A 17,130-nucleotide genomic window follows, 5' to 3' on the forward strand; every position below is an offset into this window, starting at 1 on the left:
AAGAAGTGTCCATCTGGAAAATGGCCTAAGGAATGCAAAGGAACATAGCTTGAAGCCTGGTTCAGTTCAAAGGTGTGAGAGGGCCACATGTGGCCCCAAAAAAACGTGCTCTAGAGAAAATGTTAGACCGTTCATATCTGTGTTTGAAGTAAGCACTGAGCAGATCACAGCAGGCAAATGTGTGAACAAAGATCAGACACAACACAAAAAGGAAAGTTAGTGTTGGTGAACCCCATGGTACAAAGGTTTGGCCTTTCACGTAAAAATAGAATATGCTGTATCACTGAAGTAATATACTGTATTGCTTCCTAAGGACAATGCCATTCCACTGACTGAAGCCAGGTCATAGCCATTGGGTAAGAAGAATGCAGACATAGAACTTGGACTTCAAACCTCCATCCCTTGCTGATTTTAAAAATCTAAAAGAAACATCCCAATTTCATGTAGCAGTCATATTAAGACACTGCTGTTGCTTGATAATCCAAACCTTAAAAAGGAACAGACTGAAGAAAAACGAAATTACTGAATAGAGGTAAATGTTTCATTTCTGGACTGCAGCTAATGAATTAGAAAATTCTTAAAGTCTTAAATTAGTTCTGTATTCAATCATTTTATTGTTATTACACATTATTATTTTTATTATTATTATATCATACACTGAATCGTAAAATGATTTATTTAATCATTTAACTTCTTACTTGTGAGAGATCTAAGGTTGACTCCTTATTGATCCTTAAACCTAGTATACATTTTCAGTGTTTTTTCACTCAACCCAGCGGGTTGAACGAAAAAAAAAAGGACCGCTCAGGTCGGAGCCACTGTACTAACAATCTGATGTTAGTACAGTGATCTCCTCCACTGAGCGATTGTGTTCTGACAGGGGGATGCCCCCCCACCCCCCACCCTCGCCAGAACACTATGGTCAGTGCTTTCTGCCATTGGCTGAGATCTCTGGGAGCTGGTCGGCTGCTGGTTTTCCAGAATGCTCACCCGACAGAAGCCAGCCGAACTCTGGCTTCTGTCGGACCGTCTGCCATACATACAGGCCAACTGTTGGAAGGTTTTTATTGAACCAGCCGATGTCGCCTGGCATTCGGCCCATGTGTGTTGGTTTTAAGCTGCCCATGAGCTGACAGCTGTGAATCAGCCAAAATTCGAGCCGTGGTTGGCCCATCTGACACTACTACTACAATAAACTGCTGATTAGCCAGAAGGAGAAAAGTTGTCTGAAATATGACTGCAGCCATTGTTTGGGAATTCTGATAGCCGCACGCTCCGGCTGTCAAAGAGCAATAGCCAGCAGTGGAAGATGCATCCATCTAGGCTGTTTAGCATGAAAGGAGGAGTCTACTGTATTGATTCTCTTGTTCAACCTAATCTTCTTGTGTATGACCAGCCGAACTCTGAGTGTGCAACTTCAGCTTGCATCAGGGGGGATACCTGAAGCCTGATATTTGAGGCCTGCCCTTATGCATTGCTTCACAGCATTATATTATGGGTCGAGTAAAAACCGTCAAACTTCAGGTGACCTCTGACCCTTGCCAGACTTAATCACAGTAATAAAGCTCAATAAAGGAGGCAAACTCCTTTGCAGAACTCTAATTATTTAACAGTGTATATTCTGATTCTTTCATAACCCTGGAAACTTGCATTATGTTTAGTATTCTTTTTGGAATGCAATGCTATACACAAACCTACAGGTGGCACTGTTTTACAATATTCTACAGTTATAAAAAAAAAAAGAGCATTACAACTTTGAAAGTGGTTTTGAATTATGAAATACAACATTCACCTCAAAATTATTTTTCCTAAAATCAACCTACATATACATTTATTTATGCCGATTTGCTCTGCCACTATTGACATTATCACTAGTAAGCGGGTACAAAGATCCTTGATGAAGAACAAGAGGCAGTAAACCATAGTAACCTGTCTGAAATAATCTTTGATTATGATCATTACTATGGATTGGTGTTCTTTTCTCATTATAATTGTCTTATGTGCTGCCTGACTGACTGGAGTGTATGCAAACCCAAAATCTATTTTTCAGTATGTTTGGCATCATGTCTTACTGTTTGCTTAAACAACTTTTTTTTCTATGACTCTTGCAGTTTTTTTTCTGGATATCCTGCCAGTAACAGCATTACCCGTTGAAGGCAGACAACACTAAGCCAGAGCTTCACAATTAACAGTGTTGTCAGTCTGTCATATACGTGCCATCAGCTGCCAGTTAGGCTCCCATTGGAGTCTAATAAATAGGAAGCCCAATGGCTGACTGAAGGTGCTGGTAAGGCAGACTGACCACACTGATGCTAATTGGGAGGCAGTGGTTTAGCGTTGTCAGCCTGCAGCATTAAGTCCCGTTACTAGCAAGATCTCCAGGTAAGAAACTTTGCAACAGATTCACAAAAAAAGTGTTGGCTTAAGAAAGCTGTATATAGTCAGACATGATGCCAGCGTTGTTGAAAAATACACTTTAAGGCCATCCATAGATGGAGTGATTTGCTTTCCTGCAACCACGGGTTGCAGGAAAGCAAATCGCTCAATTCCCCCATGAACACAGGCAGTGTTGAAGTGGGAATCCCACCTGCCGGGTCAGTGATTATTGCTAGTGGCTACAACAGCCGCTAGCGATAATCCCACGTAAAATCCGGCAGGCTGGTTGTACCCAAGTTGATAGATCATCTTAGTTACATTCAGTCCACCCATACATGGTTCAAATCTCGTCCAGTCCCTGCTGAACCAGCCGAGATTCGGACTGTCTATGGCCAGCTTGAGCCAGCATATGTCTATTTTTTGTAATTTAATTTACCAACTGCTCCTAGTGAACAAAAAAAAAAGGTATTACAGTTTGGATTCTTACTTCCTCCTTTTATAATAATTGGTACATACCCGCACATGCCTTATTATTTATATCAATTTTGCTGTTTGCCTGAACATTAGTGACATAATTCTGGATGACCCAATCTGGGTCTCTTTGCACATTTGCTACTGTGCTGGATGTAAATGAACATTTCACCCCCACCTTACAATCACTGCCCTTCCTGCCTCCCCCGGCTGTAAACACATCAGCAGCTAATGTATATCTATCTATGCAGAACTTCTGTTTCCTTCCAGCTTCTGCCAGCCAAGTGAAACAGCGACTTTAGCAGAACTCAGCACATTTCATCAAGGGGAATCGCCAACATTTACTCTAGACTCCGAGTGACACATAGGATTTATCAATGAAAAGGTTTTCACTCTCCCTCCAAAAGAGGAAGAATGATTGTAAGAGGAAAAGAGAAGTCTGTCAACCCAAGCACATGGCTAATGCTTTAAAACCTGCCAGCCAAGGCAAATCTTCTAACTAAAAAGGTGCCAAAACACAATCATTATTAGGATATTTACAGTTCCTTGAAAAAGTATTCATCCCCCTTGAAGTTTTCCACATTTTGTCATGTTACAGCAAAAAACATAAATGTATTTTATTGGGATTTTATGTGATAGACCAACACAAAGTGGCACCTAATTGTGAAGCGGAAGTAAAATGGTTTTCAAATTTTTTACAAACAAATATCTGAAAAGTGTGACGTGCATTTGTATTCAGCCCCCTTTACTCTGATACCCCTAACTAAAATCTAGTGGAATCAATTGCCTTCAGAAGTCACCTAATTAGTAAATGTGTGTAATTTAATCTCAGTATAAAAACAGCTGTTCTGTGAAGCCCTCAGATAAAGTTGGAGAAGTTCAAAGCAGGGTTAGGTTATAAAAAAAATAATATCCCAAGCTTTGAACATCTCACGGAGCACTGTTCAAGCCATCATCCAAAAAGGAAAAAAAAAAAAAAAAAAAGTATGGCACAACTGCAAACCTACCAAGACATGGCCGTCCACCTAAACTGAGAGGCCGGGTAAGGAGAGCATTAATCAGAGAAGCAGCCAAGAGGTGCATGGTAACTCTGGAGGAGCTGCAGAGATCCACAGCTCAGGTGGGAGAATCTGCCCACAGAGAACTCATAACACATAACATGTTACATGAGTGCAAAAATTGAAAACAAACTATTGGCTAGTGCTAATGAATCTATGCTGGCCATACACTATACGAAAAATTAGTGAAAAATTTTTATACACAGTAATCTTTCAATTTATCGTTCGTTCAGCAGAAAATTTCCAAACTTGTCCTTAGATTTTTCGGCTCAAAAAGTCTCAACGATCATCAATTTTATCAATGCACATTAAGTGCCCTAAAAATGAATGAACTATCTAGATGACCGAATTTTGGCCGATTTTTCATATAGTGTATGGCCAGCATTACACTTAATCTGAAAATGTTGCTGACCTTTAGGTTGGAAAATCTATCAGGTTTTTCTTTTTTTGTTTTCTTTCTCTTTGGACTTCCTGCCCCAGAAACACTACAGGCAGTGAATGGAAATTTAACCAAAGTGAGAGGAAACCCCTTCTCAGTTGTCATCAATTCGTGTCCCATGACATAAAGCATTGTAAGTTGACATTACCCGTAGCAAACAGATTCCATCAATTTCCCGTAGTCAGAATAACCACTTACTGCCCAGCGACACACCCATATGTCGCTGGACTATGGTGGTTATACCGAGAAGATACCTGCAGCTTTCCTCCGGTACAATTTTGTAGAGTTGGCGGTTAGCCCTCTTGTAAAAGCAATCCTAGCAGCCAACTACACGTATACCCCCCCCCCCCCCCCGCCTTCCACAGCTTTCTCAAGTTCTCCTGGGCAGCCAGCCAGCACTTTGGTCAGCTGATCAGAGAGCTGAACAAAGCCCGGATCAACTTTGATCGGCTATGGTAACCCGGAAGCGATGACCTGACATCACTTCCGGTTTACCCGGATGTCAACGATGCCAAAAATCAAAAAGCATTCAAAAACACCAATCTTGGTGGGATCAAATTCTTTTAAAGTGCAGAGGATGGATTTGGGGTATTATAGATATCTATTTACTCAGCATATCCTCCTTTATATTTTATAAAAACATAGAGTGTTTTTTTGCACTAAAATTCAAAAAAGTGTATTTTTCCAAAAAATTGCATTTGAAAAACCACCATGCAACTACCATGTGACATAAGAATTGCAAACCCCCCCCAAAAAAAAATATATATATATATATATATGTTTGGGGTTCTAAAAAATTTTCCAGCAAAAAATACTAATTGTTACAAAAGGTGCCAGAAAAAGCCTGGTCTGAAAGTGGTTAAAAAAAAAACTCTGATTGCAGATTTTAATAGTTGCATTTTGCCTTGTAAACCTGTTACAAAAAGGCTAAAGATTACACCTTACGCTTTTATCCTAGACATTTCACCAATGTGGTCAGCACAGACAGTAATAAGAGCTACTTTTAAAACAAAATGGTTTATTGCATTAAGCAAAAGCAAACTAGCCCAACTAGTTCAATATCTCCCTGCCAAGAAGATATATGTTATCAAAGCTAGTGACACTGAGTTTCATGTTCAAAGGGATTTGGCGTGAACCTGTACCATATGCAAAAAAGATTACTGAGATTTTCCAATCATCACCCTTGCTGCACAGAAAAAGTAACAATATGGCATATAAGTGTTGAGAGCATGGAGGAGCACCATAGTGGAATGGAGTTTAAGCAGCAGCATGGGGCCACAGCAGTCACTGGATGGATTAAACATTTCCTGCTGGCGTGGAGTTCACTTGCTTTACTGTAAGATCGGATTACTCTGCAGGGAAAACACACACCCTTTGAAGTGCTTTGTTTGCAGAGGAGCAGATTAATAGGCACAGATAGCCAGACCCCTGAGCATGAAGATAAAATAGCTTGCAGGTTGCAGTGCCATAGAGCAGGCCATGCTATCTTATAATGATACCAGAAGATTAAGTAGAAGCATGCAAGGGAAGATGTACCACAAGAACAATGGGATGACGAGACATCTACCCATCCTAGAACAAATCTAGTTTTGTGATGAATCACAGAAATCTTGTTTTATGGATTTTTATGAATGGCTCTGCCACATATGCATTAAAAAGTAAACAATGCCTATTTGCCAAAAAGATTTTTCATTGTGCTGTAAAATCTATTTTGGACAATAAAAAATAGCTTCAGAAGATCATCGTATAACGGCAGCAACCAATCACACATCAGAATTGACCCCAAATTGGTTGTCACAGGTTACTGCACTTTGTACTTGTCATCCTTCAAAGTTATATGCCTGGAGTCTATTTATTATAAAGTCTAAAGTTAAAAAATAAATAAAAAATACAAAAAAGGTGGCCATACATAAAAACAACAAGTGGTTGCACCGAGAGTGATCAATCTCTTGTAGATACCATTTTAAGTCAACAGGAACCTTCTTGTATAATATACTCTGGACATATTGTGAGAGCTCTTCAAAGAAGCTGATTTCATCTGGTAATGAACAGAAAGCAAAAGAAATGTTGCTTAAAGCAGACTTTCACTCCCAAAATTGAGTTTTCCTTCCTACAACACTCCCTTCTGAAATATAGAAATCATTTTATATTGTGTGTTTACATTTTTTAATTTTTTTTATTTATTGATTTATTTTTTTCTGCAGGGAAATAAATAACTCATCAGCCTTAAGTACATGAAAAAGTGGAAATTCATCCCAACAACTTAATATACTTTTTCTGCCAGCCAAAAGAATGTGTTACTGCTCACCCAACCTTATGGATTCATATGCAATTGCCATACATGGGACAGCTCAGGTGACACCCTAAATGGGCAAATGAAAGGTTCCCTTTAAAAAGATAACTGTTACAGTAATCCCTTTGGTCCAACTCCGATCTTACCCCAGAAGCATACTCAACTGAAACGGATGGCCACAATCTGCAGAAATCTTTAAAATCAGACTTGGAGCCCTATCCCAAGTGTTTCCTGTGTCAACTGCAGAGGAAAGAAGATTTCAGACAGAAGTTCCTAAGATTGCTGCTGGTCATCGCCCCTCAGGTCATTTATTTATTTATTAAAATGCTTAACCTACGCAGTCTTACCCGAAGGCCTCAATGCGCAAAAACAAAAGGACATTGACATTAAAAGACCTTAAGAGAACCAACAAACCAGCATAGCAAGATACAAAATAAAAGCCAGGGAGTCTGTCCATCACACCCCAATTAAAAATTAGGTGACTCGAAAAGCTTGTACTAAAAGTACCGTTTTCAATTTCTTTCGAAATTTCAAAAAGTCATTCTCATGTCTCAGTTTCAGAGGCAAGGAGTTCCAAAATTCAGCTCCTTGTACTTCACTCGTTCTTCCTCTGCATGTTTTCTTTTTAAATTTTGTACTCTTCAGTCTGGCCAAGTTCTCCGATCTTAAGGATCGGGTGGGCACTTACATGACAAATTTTTCCTTCAGATACTCTGGGCCACCTCCATGCAGTGCCTTATGGACAAGACATCCGGTTTTGAACAGTACCCTTTCTTTCACGGGCAGCCAATGCAGGGCTCTAAGGGATGAAGTGATGTGGTCACGGCGACCAACACCTGTCAATAACCTTGCTGCGGCATTCTGAATCAACTGGAGCCTGTAGATGGTACAAACAGCCAAACCCAGATACAGGGCATTACGGTAGTCTAATCAACTGCTGATAATGGCATTGACCATGGTGATCTTGTCAGAGTCTGCGATACAGCGAGAAGTCGACCTCAGGAGTCTCAGGTAGAAGTGGCATGAACTCACCACCTGATTTACCTGAGAGCGCAGGTTCAACCTAGAGTCAAAGATGACGCCCAGGTCCCAGACTTGAGTGGCCGGAATCGGAAAAGGTTTGAAAGATTCCAGCCATAACGGAAACAGGTTGGAATACACCTGGTTACTGAAGACGATGCATTTAGTTTTGGTGCCATTTAGCTTTAAATAATTGGCACCCATCCAGGATTGGATTTCCTCCAGACAGGAGGCCAGCATGCATCTGGGTAGGGGAGATAGGCCCAAATGACCCCTGAAAGTAGCTATCCTTTAAATGGAAAATGTTTGAGAGGTGAAATAGAACAGAAACAGGCAGTCTCAGCTCTCTGGAATTCTTACAGGTTGGCTCTGGCGTCTCTTTTTGTCCTGGCATCTATGGGAGAGAGACATCCAGGGGGTTTCAGAGATGCATGTTTACATTTTTTTTTTAATCCAGCCTGCCCCCTGTCTGCATTCTTGCCTGGGAGAGAATGAGGTGTCCTGCTCCTACAACTGCTGTGCGTCATAGGGAGCTGGCTGCAAGAACCTGCAAGAGACAGCTATATCCCCATGATGTAGGAAGGGTGGATGACCGGCTTGTGGCAAAAGAGCAGAGGACCACCGCAAGGCAATTTGGAGGGAAGGGGAGTACGTTTTCTGAAGAAAACCCTGTAGACAGGTAAAAGGAGATGAAAAAAAAAAACAGAGGGAAGTGAAGTTCCTCTTTAGGTAACCCAATTCATTCATTTGATCCAAAGCACCTAGGTGTGTGGCAACTCAGGCCATCCCATGAAATTCTGGTATAATGTTCTCACTGCAAACGTAGTCATGTGGGTGCACGGTCCACACAAAAGTTTCCATGTCAAACAATTATTTGATTTTGTTAATATAGCTTGGACCATTGTAGCTACATAAATACCATATCTGGCGGATGCCCCTGGAAGCTGGAAATCATTAAAAGTAGACACCATTACTACAGTGACATGACCACCCACCTCTCCATCTTGTCCAATCGGAGAATACTTTGCAGTCATTTAGAATATGAAAAACATCCTCTGAATGGTGCCTCTGCTGAATGGCCAAACACCTGTGTTCACAATGCATCAGGCTGGCCACTCAAGACAGAACCTAGAAGTAAGAGGAGATCACTGGAGTAGTGCTGACCACATTGGCGATTTCCAGCTTTTAGGGGTATCAGCCAGGCATGGTTACATTAGTCCAAACTGGACCAATGTAACTAACTATGCAAAAAATGTATCATACCTGGAATTTTTTAAGTAAACCTACTCTTTAAACATGCATGTCAAAGCAACAGGTTAGCCTTCTTGCCCCCCTTTTAAGCAGCATGTATTTATGTTTGCTTTGCTCCCCTACTACTTCCATTCAACAAAGAAAATATCCAATACTTCTGGGTATGGAGGAGCATTTTTGACTGACTTCCCTTCATCTAATGTGACAGCTTTGGTGATTAGAAAAGGCTTGCACTCAAAAGAGGCATTAAATTGAACCTATTGCTTTTCCCTACATGGGCAAAGCACAGACATACCCTACATGTCTGGTAAAGCCACCAACTCCTATCAGTATAAACTTAAGGTGACTCTCTCACTGAAATAAAAGTTAAAAACAGGAGTGAGTATTTAAAAGGGAAACGGTTTTCAACCAAACATTTAGGAAAGCTACTATAGCTAGGTTTATGCCCCGTACACAGGATCGGAATTTCCGTCGGAAAAACCTTGGATGGTCTTCCGACGGAATTCTGCTCAAGCTTACACACAGTCACACAAAAGTTCTCGGAACTTTCGTCTGTCAAGAACGCGGTGACGTACAACACTACGATGAGCCGAGAAAATGAAGTTCAATGCTTCCGAGCATGCGTCGAATTGTTTCCGAGCATGTGTAGGAATTTTGTGCGTCGGAATTGCCCCAGACAATCGATCGGAATTTCCGATAGGAACTTTTTCCGGCGGAAAAATAGCGAACCTGCTCTCAATCTTTTGCTGGAGGAAATTCCGCCAGCAAAAGTCCGATGGAGCATACACACGGTCGGAATTTCCGACCAAACGCTCACATCGGACTTTTGCTGGCGGAATTTCCAATCGTGTGTACGGGGCATTAGATTGTTTTTCACAGTTCTTCTGTGTGGGACTGCAGCACCTTGTTCTGTGATTTTGTGCATCCTTCACTACATAAAGCTACATAGGTATTGTTCCAAACGAGGGAAGAACCATAGAGAACAGCCAGCGGCACAAGAGTTTACATGAATCATTTTTAGGCGTGATTGCATGGTACTATACAAATACAGAAAAATATGTTAGATTTTACACTGCATAATTATGTTACACAAAACGTCTTCACAATAGTTTTCCTCTTAACTATCAAATGGGAAATCCGGCTGGTATTTGTATCATGTTATTTTTAGCTTTAGGGTGTCCCCTTTCCTGAGAAATGTACCGCTATAGCTCTTACTGCTTCCTGCACATAGGACTGAAGGAGCAACAGGGACTATTGTAAAACAGCTGTTAGAACACATCACACAAAGAGAGCCACAAGCCGGAACACTGCCTGGGATGTTATTGGCTTCTACACTACTCAGCCAGGCCAAGAGAATAGCATGAGCAATGTGGCCAAGAAACAATCTAGAGCGTTGGTCAGCTTGATACAGAAATCATTAAATCTGAGGTCAACACCTTACATAACAATTCCTGTTGACATGAACTATTCATTTAATCCTTTATATAATATATAACTAATATTATTCGACTGAACCTTGCTGAATACACAGGTCCAGTCACATGAATACTGGCCCCATTTTAAATGGCACTGCAACACGCAAAGTCAAAATGTACCTGCATTATAGCGAAAATCATGCAAGTGCTTTTGTTGTGTGTCGCAGTACTTCAAAATGATTGGTTATCTTTACACAATGTGCCTTGCACAAGTTGTAATGGACCTAAAAGCAGGTAGAGCCACTTGTGTGACCTGATCAGGATAAAAGGTCAGGGTTGCAGAAAAATATAAACTAGTAACCAGCAGGTTACCCCAAATGACCTACATTATTAATAGTTTTCAGCATTCTTCCTTTTGAAATTAGGAAGCTATAGCCCAATTCCAACTTTTTAAGGCAGAGATTTCTTCCCTCCTCCTAGTCAGTTTTGATCAATGTTAATTATAACAGGATCTCCAGAGATTGAAGTATTGCAGTAGAGATGCAAAAAAAAAAAAACTAAGGAAGTAAGAGTGTTAACTACTATACATTTTATTAGGTCCAGTTGATTTTTATTTGCCAAATTGAGAGTCACAGGAAAAGTGTTTCAAAGAAAGAACTGATGAGCTCCTGAAAACGCATTGGATCAAGAAGAAAGGTTTAAAGCAGTAATATGTCAAATCTATTGCACTTTACCAATTTTCAGCTGGTGGCGGCATTCGTTTTCTTTTTAGGCTTTTTCAGCTGGTGATCCAACCAGTAAGTCTGTTACTTTTCAACTTCCTTTAAAAAAAAAGTCAACTAAACCCACTCATTTATTGATTTTCCAAAATGTTCTATTCAAGGCATACCCTGAATGAGAATTGAGACAATTCCTATTGTTTTTATGCCAGCTCTCAACCAAACTGCCAAGCCATCAAATGGTCTGGTGTCGTAACTGATCCAATGTGCAGCATCATGGCAACTGCAGATCAAACAAAAGTCAAAATGGCAGCTTTTTTGGCTGTAAAGGACAAAAACGTTTCTGCTTTAAAAGCCCGGGCTGTCCAGCGAAAGTGGCGGTTAGAGGGCTGAGACAAACCATTTAAACACTGACAGGCAAGCTTACAATAGTCAGCTAATATTAAATCTCATCAGTTCTTACATGTGGTGGTTTCAATCATTTTCTTTTTTTTCCCAGGCCAAGAACATTTTCAGCAAATACAGAAAATAACTTTTGATCTTGCCAGAAAAGTTACTTGCTGTGAACTAAAACACATTGTAAACAAGATTGTCCCTCTTGTGTAAGCTACTAGCCCTATCAATTCCCCATGTAATAGAGATGAACAAATAAATATTTTAAAGTCCAGCTTGTGTGGCAACCATGGCTGCTTCCATAAAGACAGTGAAGAAGTGAGAGTAGCCACTCTTTCAAGGACAGGAAGTGTGCAGATGAAGAAATAGGATCACAGCTCACAAGTAGGGTTGCCACCTGTCCAGTAGAGCTGCACAATTGATCGTTAAAAAAAAAAAAAAAAAAATCCATCTCTATCGCAGAGTTTGCCGATTCTTTCATATAACAAGTGGAGAGACTTATCTGCTCACTCAGCTGTCAAAAGAAAACACCTGGGCAGTCTGCCAAGTTTTCTAACATGAAACATTGTAAGAACTCTTCCTTCTTAGATCAAAGGGAAAAACTTCTGTGTAAAGAAAACATCTGGGCAGTCTGCCAAGTTTTTAACAATGTGTAAATGCAGGAAGTTTAACCACTTAAAGTCTAAATCTTTTCCTGACACTTGTTTAAGTTAAAATCAATATTTTTTGCTAGAAAATTACTTGGAACCCCCAAACATTATATATATTTGAGCAGAGACCCTAGAGCAGTGATGGCGAACCTTGGCACCCCAGATGTTTTGGAACTACTTTTCCCATGGTGCTCATGCACTCTGCAGTATAGTTGAGCATCATGGGAAATGTAGTTCCAAAACATCTGGGGTGCCAAGGTTCGCCATCACTGCCCTAGGGAATAAAATGTTAATTGCTGAAATATTTTATGTCACACATTTGCCCAGCGATCTTTCAAATGCAATTTTTTGGGAAAAAATACACTTCGATTAATAAAAAAAAAAAAATGAAACAGTAAAGTTAGCCCGATTTTTTTTTGTTTTAATGTGAAAAATGATGTTACGCCGCAAAAATCGTGATCTATATTCTAAGCAAAAAAATTGTGATTCTTATTTTAGCCAGAATTGTGCAGCTCTACTGTCCAGGATCCACCTGGAAAGTCCAGGTTCTGAATCACGTGTCCAGGTTTCCGTCTGCCTGAAACCCAGACACATTATTCAGACAGGAATGTGGCCCAGAACAGGGCCTGACAGAAGAGTGAGGGGGCACTATGCGTTATGCATTACTATTCTTTTTGTCCCAGGTCTGTTACAATCCTATAGTATATACTAAAAAAAAAAAAAAAAAAAAAAAATGTTGCTGTGCGCTGCTAAAGTGTTCGGGTTTGGCTTGAAGTAAGAGTGGCAACCCTACTCACAAGCCCATTACACTGGGCCACTCTCTTTTTGAACAGGCGCTCATCCTTTTCCCCAATCACCAGTGAATCCAAAAGAGAAAAAGCCCTGAACAGGAAGACATATAGTCCCCGGCCTGGGAACAATTTTTTTGTACCATTTCATGCAACAAAACGTAAAAATTGATAGTTACTATTTTAGTACATATCCCTTCCCTATGGTTGCATAATTACCTCTCCCCTTCTTGTAGATATGATTACGGCATTTTTTGGGTTGGGTGAGACCACAGGGTGGAAATTTGGGTTTGCGTGTCCAGAACAATAAAGTTACACCCACGTTGAATTTTGTGTGCCACTGGCTTTTTCTCTCTGGATTTTCAGGAAGTGTGTTTGCAATTTTTAAATAAAGGGGAACAGCCTGAAGAAAGTAAACAATACAGTCACCACATCATTTACATTTTTTTTTAGCTTTTGGGTTGGGATATGCTTTAAATCTTGGTTAAAATGTTATTGCTTATTGTGTCCCCAGATTTCCCCTTACTTCCGTTCCAGGGGACAGTTATCAAATAGACCAGGAACTGAGGGTATATCACCTCAGCATGGACACAAACAATACTGAAAATTTACATCTAACCACACAGGAAAAAAAAACAAAAACTTTTGGTCAGAGTTAGGTTTAAACAGAGGTATAATTCTTAGTATTGTAGAAAACCTTGGAAGAAATGGAATTACAGCTTTTTTTGATGCACAGGAAAGGTCTACACATCCCTAGAGAGCACACAAAAGCTTCTTACAACTACCATTGATCCAGAAGCTATAGTAAGGGTCACCAGAGGTTTCCCTGTGTCAGCAGTGCATATGCTGAGGTTTCTAATGACCAAGGCATAATGTCATTAGTATGTATGTAAACATTATGATCCTAAACACAATGATATCACATATTTGAAAGTGAGAAAGGGTGAAAGGTGAGACACAGAGGGTCAGGAATCTCATTTCAGTTCACGAGGAAACTTAAAGCGGAGTTCCACACAAAAATGGAACTTCCGCTTTTCGGAATCCCCCCCCATCCAGTGTTACATTTGGCACCTTTCAGGGGGGAGAGGGGAGCAAATACCTGTCTAATACAGGTATTTTGCTCCCACTTCCGGGCATAGATACCCGTGCCACTCGCGGGTATCTACGCCACTTCCCGTTTCCCCCCTGCTGTCTTCTGGGAGACACACGGGTCCCAGGAGACAGCAGGGACCAGTGGGAACGCGCAGCACGAGTCGCGCATGTGCAGTAGGGAATTAGGAAGTAAAGCCGCAAGGCTTCACTTCCTGATTCCCTTACCGAAGATGGAGGCGGCAGATCGGCTTCAGGTGCCGACATCGCGGGCGCCCTGGACAGGTAAGTGTCCATATTTTAAAAGTCAGCAGCTGCAGTATTTGTAGCTGCTGACTTTTAAAAAAAAAATAAAAATCGGCGGACCTCCGCTTTAAACTGGCTATACATAGATCAAAATTTGGCCAGTTCAGCAGGGACCAGCCGAATTTAAATCCACATCTGCAGTGGAACTGAAGTTGATCTACTGATCGACTTCTGTTCAAATCGCCGTGTTCTATTTTAGCTGCTCAATCAGTGCATGCAACCAATGGCTGAATATCTCCCAACTATCAAAATACAATAGCACAGCATGGAGAATTAATTCCCCCATCCACCTTGAATGTGTAGATATCAGATTCAGTTCAGTTTTTTTCATTCATAAAAAATGACCAGCTTTAATGCTCCTTTCACATGGCTAGCGGCGGGAAGGGGGGAGGTGCTGGGGTATAATTAAAACTGGTAGTTGCTCTGTTTTTACCTCCTCCCATCCCCAACCTATGGGCAGACATGGTGCCGCTCAGGTGACACATTGCTTTTGATTGTGGTGCAGCAACTTTTATGCAACGCACTGAATTTAACAAGCGGCACCGCCTCTCAAACGTTCCCATGTAAAGTAATTGTATGGTGCCGCAACTGGGAGTCAAATGCTTGGGCTTGCAGTTGGGACATGGGTCTTGCAATGCAAAATTGCTGTTCGGCAGTAAAAAGAAAACTGGAGATCACTTTTCAGGTGGTAAACACTGCTGTTTGTGTGAAAAGTGCCTAAATGTCTTACATTATACTGAATACTTTACTATACATGGGTACTGACTATTTACAAAAGGTAAAGAACTAGATAATAAATGTATCTGTGAGATGCCACGGAGTTGATTCTAACTTGGGTTGACTTTTTGATAATTGTCTATTGGTCCTTATTCATTGGGTTTTCTTGACAGAAGATGGATCAGAACAGCTGTGGATAGTAACTGTAGGTAGTAGAATTTTCAAATTATTTTTCTTTCTATCGATTACAGCCTTGATTACTGGTTCATACAATGCTGTTCACCATTTTAAATTTGTAGCTTGAGTTCACTTGGTCTCAAACTGGCAGAAAGGAAGCTGTACCATCAAACATTTTGGTCACTACATTGATACTTAGTGGCAGGGATAGAGCCAAGATTGTCTATCCAAATTGAATGTGAATCAATGGCTCTTACACTGAATACCCGCCGTTTTATTATTCAGGACACCACACAGATGCTTATTCAGGAAAAGCTGAACCTACTAAAAACAAGATTTCAATTTGTAGACTACTCCTGTGTCCAACTGTCCTCACTGCAGTTGTCTCTGTGCTATATGGGGACTCAGCATCATGTAAAAGAGGTAGCTTAGAGGTGACCGTTGATGATGTGAGTGATAGAAAGCTCTAACACAGGAGATATGGGCCCTCTAGCACTAAGGAAGTCTGGGCAGTGAGTGTAAGCAGAAAAAAAAAACACTACTTGGGTGAGTTTTGTCAGAGGCAAATAGCGCTACTCTGCTTGCAAGAGATTGGCAGGATTCTTAGCTGGCAGCAAACTGATAAGCTTTGGGGGTTAGCTGTACTGACACCAATCTTTCCAATGATGCATTTCAATTGTGGCCTGTGCGAGGTCATTACAGCAGAGAGTGTAAATGCCAATTTCTTATTATTGAATTTCTACTTATTTCTTAATGTCCCCTGTAATCAGACAGGCAGAGAAGTGATCAGAAGCACAGCCCTTTTTTACCTCTTGCAGCAGGTTATGTTTGAAGGGTCTGCTAGGCTATTCTTATGGGTATGCCATTGAAGATAATATCCTGATATGCATGGCCAGTGTACAACCAAATGCAACGAGTTCAGGTTGATTGCATCTAGCAGTTTATAGTTTGTAGTTGTAAATCCAAGAAACAAAAAAGGCAACTACATGGAGCAAGTAGCATTGGAAGGGTCAGTAGGGACAAACTAAGAACAAAAGCCCTAGTCTTCTGCCAGGATGTGCCTCCTTCACCCTAACAGACACATTGTAGACCTCTGAAGTCATCGCAGAGTATGCGTCTCAAAGCATGGTCAATCACTCAAGGCATTGCTATAATTATCAGGGCAGACATACAACACACAGCCTCTCCACGAGCCACAGTGACCCGGTGACCCACCCACTGTTAGAAAGGAATTCTGTGCAGATGTCAATGATGAAATCACAGCGAAAAGCGTGCACTTATTTTCTTTTAGAAATACAAATTAACCTAGTATTAAAAAGGCAAAAACTGCAAAATGAAGCAAAAGAAAGGAAAAAAGAAAGAAAGAAAATGAATTGGAAATCAATTTGCTTTATTATGACTTGAGAACGTATCTTGTTGGACACAGGGAAAAGAATGCATTTATTTACCCATGATTTGTGATTATTTAATCATGTATAAACATCACTGCCTACAATGGGTATTGCTGTAACCATATAATAGCCATAATGACCATTAGGAAGACTTACACTCTAGAAGAAGGAAGAGAAATGATAGCTTTAGCAAAGGAAAATTCGATAGAAACAGTTATGTTGCTTTATGTATTAATGGTGGCTAAAGGCATTTGATGATCCTTACCCACAATATCCTTTCTATAGCATCAGAAAACTAGACTTTTGGGAAAGGGGGAGGATCGATGAAGCGATTTGCAAAGCTTGTCCATTTGCTATTGCGGTGTTTGAGATATACCAGAACAGGCCCCACTCCCCTCCACAGCATAAGCAAATAATGTTCAGAGGTTTATCCTTATTTTATTACAGGTATGTATATAAATGCCGACAATTTATGCAGCGCTATACACACACACAATAATATATATATATATATATATATATATATATATATATATATATATATATATATATATATATATATATATATATATATATA

General features: G+C 40.4%; 1 protein-coding gene and 1 non-coding gene across 4 annotated transcripts in view; both read right to left on the reverse strand.

Moving 5' to 3' along the window:
• Nucleotides 1-17,130, reverse strand: part of AFAP1L1 (actin filament associated protein 1 like 1) — a 136,583-nt gene that overhangs the window by 60,049 nt on the left and 59,404 nt on the right. The gene's annotated exons all lie outside the window — the stretch shown is intronic.
• On the reverse strand, nt 7,958-8,090 carry LOC141135769 (small nucleolar RNA SNORA14). The gene has a single exon (XR_012243623.1). It is a non-coding gene; the product is annotated as a small nucleolar RNA SNORA14 (small nucleolar RNA).

This window comes from Aquarana catesbeiana, linkage group LG03 (genome assembly GCF_042186555.1).
Source record: "Aquarana catesbeiana isolate 2022-GZ linkage group LG03, ASM4218655v1, whole genome shotgun sequence".
NCBI lineage: Eukaryota > Metazoa > Chordata > Amphibia > Anura > Ranidae > Aquarana > Aquarana catesbeiana.